Here is an 11,498-nt window from a genome sequence, read left to right on the forward strand (position 1 = left end):
TATATGAATAAAGCTGTTAAAAATAGGAAAAAAGTCTGAAACACATAATATTGTGTCAAATGTTGAAAAATTGTTTTGAAAAAAATATTTTAAATTATAACATCTGATATGTTGAGTATATGTAAAGGAAATTTTGAGACAAATTTTATATTATAAAATTAGAAGGTTAAGGAAACCAAAGAATGTTAAGGTTTCTATACCTGACAAAATGATAAGATATTAACACTAGCAGATTTTTATAAAGTTATGTATGTATAATGCAATATCTTGTCAAACGCAAAAAAAAAAAACCTACAAGCAGATATACACAAAAATACTATAAGTAAATCAATTTAAAATGCTAAAAATGTTTAATACAGAAATATTTAAAAACAAAACAAGAAAAGAGAACAAACATCATTCAAAAAATGTTTATGAAAGATAATTAATGAAAGACATTCATTAATGAATCTAGATATATAAGATTTAAATAAACCAATTAAAAGACAAATTGGTAAAATGGATAAAAACATAATCTAATTATATTTTGTTCACAAGAACCTACTTCAAATGTAATGATATAAATAAGTACAAGAAAAAAGTGGAAAATAATATATAGCATACAAACATTAATCAAAATAAAGCAGGTGAGGCTAACTTAATACTAGATAAAGTAGATTTTAGAACAAAAAATGTTAAGAAATAGAGAAAGCCACTGCAAAAGGATGAGTGTTCATGGAACAAAAGCACATATAATCTTAAGTGTGTAAAGAGAAAATAATAGTGCCTCAAAAATATTTAAACCAAAAATGGATAGAAGTTAAAGGAAAAATAGACAAAGGCATAATTAGAGTTGGAGATTTCAACATCTTTCTTTTACTATGGAGAAGCTTTTTAATTTAATGTAATCCTCCTTGTTAATATTTGCTTCTGTTGCCTTTTTTTCCTCTCAAATCTAAAATAAATCAGCAAGAATTATTCAAGGAGCTTACCCTTTGTTTTCTTCTAGGAGTTTTATGATTTCAGGTCTTATGTTCAAGTCTTTAACCAATTTCGTGTATGTATTAAGATATCAGTCCAGTTTCATTCTTTTGCATGTGGCTATCTAGTTTTCTCAGTACCATCTTTTGAAGATACTGTCCTTTCCCCATTGTATATTGTTGGTTTATTTATTGTAAATTAAATAACAATATACGTGTAGACTTATTTCTCAGTTCTTTATTCTGTTCCATTGATATGTGTCAGTTTTTATGCCAATACTGTAATATTGGTTTCATTATGGTTTTGTAATGTTTGAAATTAGAAAATATGATGCTTTCAGGTTTTTTCTTTGAAGACTGCTTTGGATATTTGTTTTGTTTGTTCGTTTGTTTGTTTTGTGATTCCATACAAATTTTAGAATTGTTTGTTCTATTTCTGTGGAAAATAATATTTAAATTTTGATAGATATTGCATTTTATCTGTAAGTTTCTTGAGTAGTATGAACATTTTGATAATGTTAACTCATAATCTATGAGTACAGAATATCTTTTAATTTATTTGCGTATTCTTCAATTTCTTTCATCGATGTTTTATAATTTTTAGCATACAGATCTTTCATCTCTTTGGTTTAATTTATTCCTAAATATTTCATTTCTTTGGTGTTATTGCAAATGGAATTGTTTTCTAAATTTCTCTTTCTGATAGGTCGTTGTTGATGTACAGAAATAAAACTGATTTATTTATATTGATTTTGTTTCCTACACTTTTACTGAATTGGTTATTTATAATAGTTTTTGGTTGAGTCTTTAGGATTTTCAATAAATAATATCATGTCATCTGCAAACAGAAACATTTGTATTTCTTTCTTTCTCATTTAGATGTATTTTATTTCCTTATTGCTCTAGTTAGTACTTCCAGTAATATGTTAAGTGGAAGTGATAATAGTGGGTAATTGACTTGTTTCTGATATAGGAAAATTTCAGTGTTTCACTATTGAATTAGATGCTAGCTGTGAGCTTGTTTATTATGGCTTTTATTACACTGAAGTAGGTTTCTTCCATAAGAATTTATTGAGCATTTATCATGATGGAATGTTAAATTTTGTCAAATGCTTTTTTTCTGCATATAATCACGTTGTTTTTATCCTTCATTTTGTTAACATGTTGTGTCATATTGATATGCAGATATTGAACCATTCGTGCATTCCTGGAATAAATTTCACTTGATCATGGTGTATAATTCTTTTAATGTTCTGTTAAATTCAGTTTGCTAATATTTTGTTAAGGATAGTTGCATCTATGTTCATCAGAAATATTAGACTATATATTATTTTTTTATAGTGTCCTTGTCTGATATTGTTATCACTGTAATGCTGGCCTCTTAAAATAAATTTGGAAGTGTGCTCTCCTTTTCTATTTTTTTAAAGAATTTGGTATTAGTGCTTTAAATCTTTGGTAGAATTCACCAGCGAAGCTATCTGGTCCTGAAATTTTTATTATTGAAACATTTTTTGGTTCTTATTCAATCTCCTTATTAGGAATTGGTCTATTCAGATTTTCTGTTTCCTCATGATTTAGTCTTGGTAAGCTGTATGTTTCTATGAATTTATTAATTTCTTCAGGTTATCTCATTTGTTGGTGTACAACTTTTATAGTAGTTTTTAAAAATGATCTTCAGAATTTCTGTTATCAGTTGAAATATTTCTTCTTTCATTTTTAGTTTTATGTATTTTACACTTTTCTATTTAATTTACTTATTCACTTATTTTTATTTTTTATTTTTTGTCTAGTGATTCTAGCTAAAATTTTGTCTATTTTCATTATCTCTTCAAAAACTTGACCCCTAGTTTCATTGATCTTTTCTATAGCTTTTTAGACTCTATCTCACTTATTTCTGATCTTTGTTATTTCCTTGCTTCTATTAATTTTGGGCTTAGATTGTTATTATCTTTTCCTAGTTCCTTGAGGTATAAATTTAGATTATTTAAAGTTTTTCTTTTTTCAATTTATTGTTTTCTAATTTATTCTTTTACATTTTACTGCTTGATGTCCATATTTTCAGATATGCTGAGAGTGTCTTACAAGAAATCTTTTGCAAAACATAACTTTTCCCATTTAAGGTTATAATTACATTCCCTTCATATTTAACGTGTTTTATCCCCATGAACTTCATATATGAGTTGCTTACTTGGTTGCTGTTGATTCATTTATCAGTGATTACTATTTTAGCTCCCTTTGTATTTAAATAAGTAGATTTTGGGGGGATCTCCCTTGGCATGCTATAAGAATTCTTTTTCAGAACTCAAGTTATTTCACTTTGAAGAGAATAGTAATGAGTCTTAAGAGACAATGATATAGAAGAAAGTTACATGCGGAAGCCAGAATTGTATTTTTCTTCAGCACTACTTCCACGTGTGAGTCTTTGAAACACCCTGACCTTGGCCTTGGAGTAGAACTGCCTTTCACTTTTCTGTTACCTGTATAACCTGGGCTCCCTGAAGCATCACGGCTTTTAAAAATCTTTTGATTCGCAGCACTATGAAACTTTTCCATGGTGTCACACAGCCTGCCTTTGCCTCCAGCCCTCTGGCCCACCACATCAGGAAACATTCATGTGGTCCCAGAATGTTTCCTCCTCACTCTCAGAAGGTCACATTCCTTTCTTAGACAAATTATTTGTAATTCAGCCAGAAAGTGCTTCTATTCAATTCCTTCCCAGCAGCATAAATTGAAGTTCTGCCATGCTGTTTGCTCTCTTAGCTTATATTGCTGTTTTTGCTGATGCTGCCACTGTTGTAGTTATTTCTTTTTAATGTTATCTTAAGAAATACAGTTAGAATTTTTCTGAGAGTTATCTGAAAGTTTTCTTCCTTCTTAAAAAAATTAAAGAGCATATTTATTTGGTGACTTTAGTCACCAACTATTTTATTGTTATGATCTCATGTGATCCCCAGAAGTTATTGAGGTATTCATAACACTTTATTATGGATCCACATGCTGTTGACAACATTTTTCACCACTTTCTGTAATTTCTAACAGATACTCCATCTACTGATTTACTGCTTGATAGATGTAGTTTAACAAATAAATTAAAAAAAAAGATTAAAAAAACAGGTAATATTGCAAGTTATGAATTTTAAGTAGAATAATGATAAATTGTATTAGAAATCTCATGGTATTTTCTACAAATATGCTTCACAAATAAATTATTACTTTTTTGGCTTCTGCTTTCAGTATTGCAAGAATTTCTACTTCTTTTTTTGTTTTGTGGATATATTTAAGACAGTTCATCTGTCAGATAACTTCTGGGCAGCAGTTTTACATTAATTTACTTAGGTTTAAATAAAGTTATATCTTATACTACAACTATGAGAACTGCCAATTATGTTAATTAAATACTAAAATTAGACATTATATAAAAAACAAATTCATGTTAGCAGTATTCTCTCAAAGCACTTTTCCACAATAAGTGAAAATCAATTAGATATGGGCAATAGATTAAACAAATCTTCACAAAAGAAGTGAGGATAATGACAAATAAGCACACAAAACTGACTTCAGCATTGTTAGTCATCTGGGTAATATGAATTAAAACCACAAAGAGATAGTCATACTGAACGAAATCTAAAATTAAAAAAAAAAAAAAACCACAATAGGAACTCTCATACAATACTAGTGTAGTGTAAAATATATTTTCTGTGGGAAATTGCTTGGAAAATCTTTACAACCCCAAATACACATTTTCATATGACCAACACTTCTGCAAATTTTTACGTGTCAAAGAGAAAAATGTTCAAGAACATTCATAGCAGCTTTATTCACAATAGCCCTAAAATAGAAACAACTCAAATGTCCATAGATAAGTGAATACATGAACATACTGTGGTACACTGACACCATATTATTAGTCAATGATTGAAATAATTAAATATTAACACACAGTTCAACATGAATGAATATCACAGACATAATAGGGAGCAAAACAGTATAGACAAAGAAGACTATATACTGTATATTTTCATTGTATTAAATTCAAAACTGGGCAGGATTTTACTAAAGTAATTGAAATTAGAATGGTGACTTTCTCAGAGAAGTTACAATTAGAGAAGGACTTGAGGAAATTTTCAGACGTGATAAAACATTCTATATTTTGATGTGGGTGTGAGAACTTATATATTCACATGTCAAATTTCATTATAATGTATAGTTAAGATCTATAAATTTTACTTTACATAAGTTATTTCTCAACAAATGTGAATATATAAAGAATAGAAAAATACTCTAATACAATACAAAAAGTTAAGAGACGACAGTTGGGTCTTTGAAATTGAAACCAAGAGGAAAGCCACCTGCCATAATACAAGAAAGAAAGTGCTTTGATTACTAAAGTATTAAGGGGAAAATGACTAGAGGATGTCAAAAATGTTTGCTAATAAAATAGAATCAAATGCACAAACTTTTAGGAAAAAAAAATACATTAGTTGTAATCTAGACACATACAGTCAAGTTACAAGCAGTTACATCACTCCAAAACTCACTATTAAGTTTCCCATTTTAGTCAAATTCATGTTCCACCTGTAACTCCTGGCATCCATAATTTTCATTTACCAGAATGTCATGTTAATGGGCTCATATAGAGACTCTGAATCTTGCCTCCCTCACTTGGCACAATGCTTCTGATAGTCATCCATGTTGTTTCATGAATCAATACTTTGATTTTTAATGCTGAGAAATATTCCACTTTATGAATGTAAAACAGTTTGTTTATCCATTTAACAGGTGAAGGACATGTAGATTGTTTAAAGATATTTTTTCTAGCTTTATTGAAGTAATATAGACAGTTAGTTGCTCATATTTACATTGTACAATTCAATGAGTTTTTTTCAATTATTGTTGGCATATAATAATATATTAGCTTCAGTTATACAGCATAGTGATAAGAGATCTACATAACTCACAAAGTGATTACCCCACTAAATCTAGTATCTTTCTCCCCCCTCACATATTTATTACAACTTTGTTAACCATTTTCCTTATGTTACAATTTATAGCTCCATGTCTATTGGTAACTATCCATTTGTACTTAATCCATTTGCCCTTTATCACCATCCCCTCTAACCCTCCTCCCGTAGAGTAGCCCTCAAAATATTCTCCATATCTATGAGTTTATTTCCATTTTTGTTGTTGTTGTTTATTTTATTCTTTAGATTCCACATGTACATGAAATCATGTGATATTTGTCTTTCTCTATCTGACACATTTCATTCAGCCCAATTGCATCTAGGTCCACCAAGGCAATATCTTCTTTCATCCCCTTCCTTTTAATCTTTATGTGTCTTTTAATCTGAAATGAGTCTCTTATAGGCAGCATATGTTGGGGTCTTGTTTTCTTATCTATTCAGCCACCCTATCATTTGGTTGGAATACTTAATTCTTTTCCATTTGAGGTAGTTTTGATAGGAATGTAGTTATTAACATTCTTTATTCTTGTTTTTGATACATGTATTTTCTTCTTAAAGAAGTCCCTCCAATATTTCCTGTAATACTGGCTTGGTGTTGATTAATTCCTTTAGCTTATTGTTTGTCTGGGAAGCTCTGTAGCTGTCTTTCCACTCTAAATGATAGCTTTCCTAGATAAAGTTTTCTTGGTTGTAGATCCTGAGTTTTCATCACATTGAATATTTTGTGCCAAGCCCTTTTGTTCTGAAAAGTTTCTTTTGAGAAATCAGCTGCCACTCTTTTGGGTGCTCCCTTGTAGGTAATGAACAGTTTTTCTGTTGCTGATTGAAGATTCTTTCTTTGTATTTAAACTTTGGCATTTTAATTATTATGTGTCTTGGTGTAGGCCTCCTTCAGTTATCTTTTTGTGATTCTCTGAGGTTTCTGGAGTTGTATGTCTATTTCCTTCACCAGGTTAGAGAAGTTTTCCATCATTATTTCTCAAATAGCTCTTCAATGTCTTGTTTTCCTTCAGGTACCCCTATGACACAGATATTTTTACATTTACTAGTGTTACATAGGCTCCTTAAATTATTATTTTAGTCCTGCCTTCTTTTTTTCTTGCCATTCTGATTGAGTGTCCTTGGCTTCCCCATCTTCTATAAAGGTGGTTCTATCCTCTTCTTTCTCCACTCTGTTAATTCCATCTAATATACTCTTCATATCAGATAATGCATTTTTGATTTACAAATATTTTCTCATAGTGTTTTAAAATATTATCTTAACCAAGTCACAGATCAAAACTTTTAATTAATGAAGTCAATCTATAATTTTTTTTTTTTAATAGACTAGTTTTGGTGTTATAGCTGAACTCTTAGTATAACTTAAAGTCAGCAGATTTTTCTGTTTTCCTCTTATACAAGTTTTATAGTTTTGTGTTTCATATTTAGTTCTAAATTTTAGCTACATTTATAAAAAAATCATATATTATTCATATTCATATTTATATATATTTTAGTAGTAAAGAGGTTCTTTTATTTTATTTATTTATTTGTTTGTTCATTTGTTTGTTTGTTTTGTATGGGTTCCCAAATGTTCTAGGACCATTTCTCCATTGATTTGCCTTTCTTTGTACATTTGTTAAAACTCCATTAACCATTATCTATTTAGATGCTTTTTTAAAAACTCATTATAATGTTTCATTTATCCATATGTCAATCAATACCAGACCATCTTGATTATGTAGCCTTAAGATAAGTTTTGAAATGCATTAATGTTTGGCTTCCTAATTTATTTTTTCATAAAATAGTTTTACCTATTCTAATTTCTTCTGCTTTTTTATTTAAATTTTATCATTTAACTTCTCTATAACTCTGTGTGTGGGGATGCCTGCTCTAATTTTATTTGGATCATATTGACTCTATTAATTTGAGGAGAATTGGTTTTTAAAGAATATTTTCTTCTATGAACATGATATAGCTCTCCTTTTATATAAATAGACTTTGTCTTCTTTCAGTGGTATTTTATAACTTTAAACGATACAATCCTGGATGTAGTTTATAATATTTATAGCTTTGTGTTATTGGTGCGATTGCAAATAGTACTTTAACAATATATAATTATGGAGGTTCTGGTCAAGATGGTGGAGTAAGTAAATGCTGTGCTTGCCTCCTCCCATGACTGCATTAAAAATTACAACTAAATTGCAAAATGATCAACCTGGAGAACCATCTGAAGACTAGATGAACATAACTCCTCTAACTAAGGTTATAAAGAAGAGGCCACATTGAGAGTTGTAGGAGGGAGAGAGAGAGACATGAAACAAGCTGGCCCCACACTTTTGTGTGGCAGTCGATCATTGCAAGGGATATTTCAGCTGCAGAGGTCTTCCAAAAGAGTAAGGGACCCCAATCTCACATGGGATCTCCCCATCATAGAGTTTCAGTGCTGAGAAGAGGAGTTATTACAAAATCTAGGTGTGAAAATCAGTGGGAATTCTGACTGTCCAGGTGAGATTGAAGGCAGTTGGAAATCCAAATGTCCCCTTGAATGGCTCATGCAGACTTGCTTGCTCTCAGATCCTCACACTGGAGTCCAGTGGAGGTACAGTGGCTGGAGAAGTAGGTGCTGTAGAGACATACAGAAAGAGAGAGAGTCATGTGTCTACAGGACAGCTACTGGAATGATAGCCACCATTATCTCTGTGTTTATCCCTCCTCCTGTGAAGCCTACAGGTGAATACCATATTGCTTGTGATGAAGTTTTCCTCCACATAGCCAAATCTTAATCTACATTGGCTTGGTGAGCTCCACTGGCTCAACTGGCAACAAATCTGAATCTACACCAACCTGGGGAACACAATTTGTGCCCCACTGTGGTAATTCTCTGGGACCCTGCTTCATCTAACTTGCATACTACCCAAGGCTTTTTCAGCTCTGAATCTTACAGGCAGCTGTCAGTCAGCCTCAAACCTTAGAGTACCATAGGACTTTTTCTGAGCAGCCCCAGACCTGGTACCAGTAATGTCTAGCCTAGCTTCACTGTGTAGCCTCTCCTACATGCCTCCATGTCCAACACAGGCAGAGACCAACCACTGATAGCTTTGTAGCTCCTACCAGGTAGACCTGGGCTAGTCACAGGCAACAACTGACCATGACCTGCACGGGAGACCCTATCAAGGGGCTCCAGAACTAACAAACCTAGAGTGGGCAACAGACCTCAACAGTCTTCCACTGATTAACCCCACAAGTGGCACTCTCACAGGGTGTTCTTAACAGGCACATGAGCCCACTTGGGCAAATTTCACTCTGTGGGGTCAGCCCCCACACGGTAGGTAGAGCAAAACCTCATAGCCAGCCTGAGAGTCAGTTAGACCCACTGACATGCCAACAGCAATCAAGGCTCAACTACAATAGGAGGGGACACATAACTCACACAATGGACACTCCTAGAGCACCCGATCAGGGAAACTGGGCTATTGTGCCACATATGCCACCTACTACTTAAGGCTATCAGCTAAGACTGGTAGATGTAGCAGACCTACCTAATATGAAAGAAAAAAGAAACTCAACAAACTTATTACACCATATACAAGAATGAACTCAAAATGGATTAAAGACTTAAATGTAAGAGCCAGAACCATAAAACTCTTAGAAGAAAACATAGAGAGAAGACTCTCTGACATTGCTCTTAGTAATATTTTTTTTCCTGATATATCTTCTTGGACAAGGGAAACAAATGAAAAAATAAACAAATTGGACTACAATAAACTAAAATATTTTTACACAGCAAAGAAAATCATCAATTAAACATAAAGATAACCTACTGAATGGTGAAGATATATGCCAATGGTACATCCAATAAGGTGTTAATATGCAAAATTTATAAAGAACTCATACAACTCAACACCAAAATAAACAAATAATCCATTTCAAAAATGTGCAGAAGACCTGAATAGACATTTCTCCAAAGAGGACATACAGATAGATGGCTGTAGATATATAAAAAGATGCTCAGTGTCATTAATAATCAGAGAAATGTGAATTAAGACAACAATGAGATATTATTCTGTCAGAATAGATATCACTAATAAATCATAAAACAAGAGTTACTGAGGATGTGGAGAAAACGGAACCTTTGTGCACTGGTGGTGAGATCACAAATTGGTATAGTCACTACAAAATTTTAATGTTTCCTCAAAAAATTAAAAATAGAACTACATTATGACCCAGCAATTTCACTTCTGACTATTTATCCAAAGAAAACAAACAAACAAAAAAAAACTAATTTGAAAAGATTTATGCACGTCTATGTTCACTGCAGCACTATTTATAGTAGCCAAGATATGGAAGTGATCTAAGTACCCATCAATAGACTATTGGATAAAGAAGAGGTGGCACACATATATAATGGAATATTATTCAGCTTTAAAAAATGAAATCTTACTTTTACAAGGACATGGATGGCCCCAGAGAGTATTATGCTAAGTAAAAAAAGTCAGATAGAGAAAGACAAATATCATATGTGGAATCTAAAGAACAAAATAAACTAACCAACAAAATGGAAACAGACTCATAGATACAGAGAACAAATTTAGTTCCAGTTGTTTATTTTTATTTTATTTCCCCGCCTTTGGAGTCAAATTCAAAATACATCACTAAGATTGATATTCAGAAACTCAGTGCCTGTTTCCTTTTATGCATTTTATTGTATCAGGTCTTACATTCAAGTCTTTAATCCATTTTGAGTTAATTTTGGGGTATGGTATGAGATAGTGGTCCGGATTCATACTTTTGCATGTGGCTATCCAGAATACGAATATCATTGCATATTCTTGGCTTTTCTGTGGTATATTAGTTGTAAATATATGTGTGAGTTTATTTCTGTACTCCCAGTTCTGTTCCATTGATCTGTGTATCTGTGATGAATGAATGGCTAAAAATATGTGGTACATATATACAAAGGAATACTATTCAGCTATAAAAAGAGGAAATATTGCCATTTGCGACAACATGGATGGATCTCGAGGGTATTATGCTAAGTAAAATAAGTCATATGGAAAAGGGAAAAAATTGTATGACACTCATATGTGAAATGTAAACAGAAAAAGAAACAAATAAAAACAAAAAAAAAAACAAAGCACAAACAATATCTACCGACAACAGATTGGTAGTTACTGCAGTGTGAGGGGAGTGAGGGTAGGACCAATTTGGTAAAAGGCATCAAATTTATGGTGATGAAGTTCTGGGGAAAACATGGCGGAGTGATAGATGTCCCCAGATCTCTCCTCTTGAAACAACAATAAGCTGAACATCTAAAACTCAACAAAAGACACCCAAACTGCACACCAACATGTCTGAGCGTGAGATCTGTGCATAAGAACTACCACAGGTCAGAAACCCAGGTGTCAGATGGTGGACTGGAAGGAATAAAAAAGTTGCCTCTTGTAGCCGCAGGAGGAGGAGGAGGAGGGGAGAAGGAGCAGTGAGTTCCTGCAGTGAGTTGCCTGAACATTCCTGCTTGGGTTATTTCCTTGTGGCCAGCTGGCAGAAAGTAGAGAAGCGGGACAGGACCTCAGAGGAACAGCAGTTGATTTTTGCC

Source organism: Pteropus vampyrus, unplaced genomic scaffold (genome assembly GCF_000151845.1).
Source record: "Pteropus vampyrus isolate Shadow unplaced genomic scaffold, Pvam_2.0 Scaffold201, whole genome shotgun sequence".
Classification (NCBI taxonomy): Eukaryota; Metazoa; Chordata; class Mammalia; order Chiroptera; family Pteropodidae; genus Pteropus; species Pteropus vampyrus.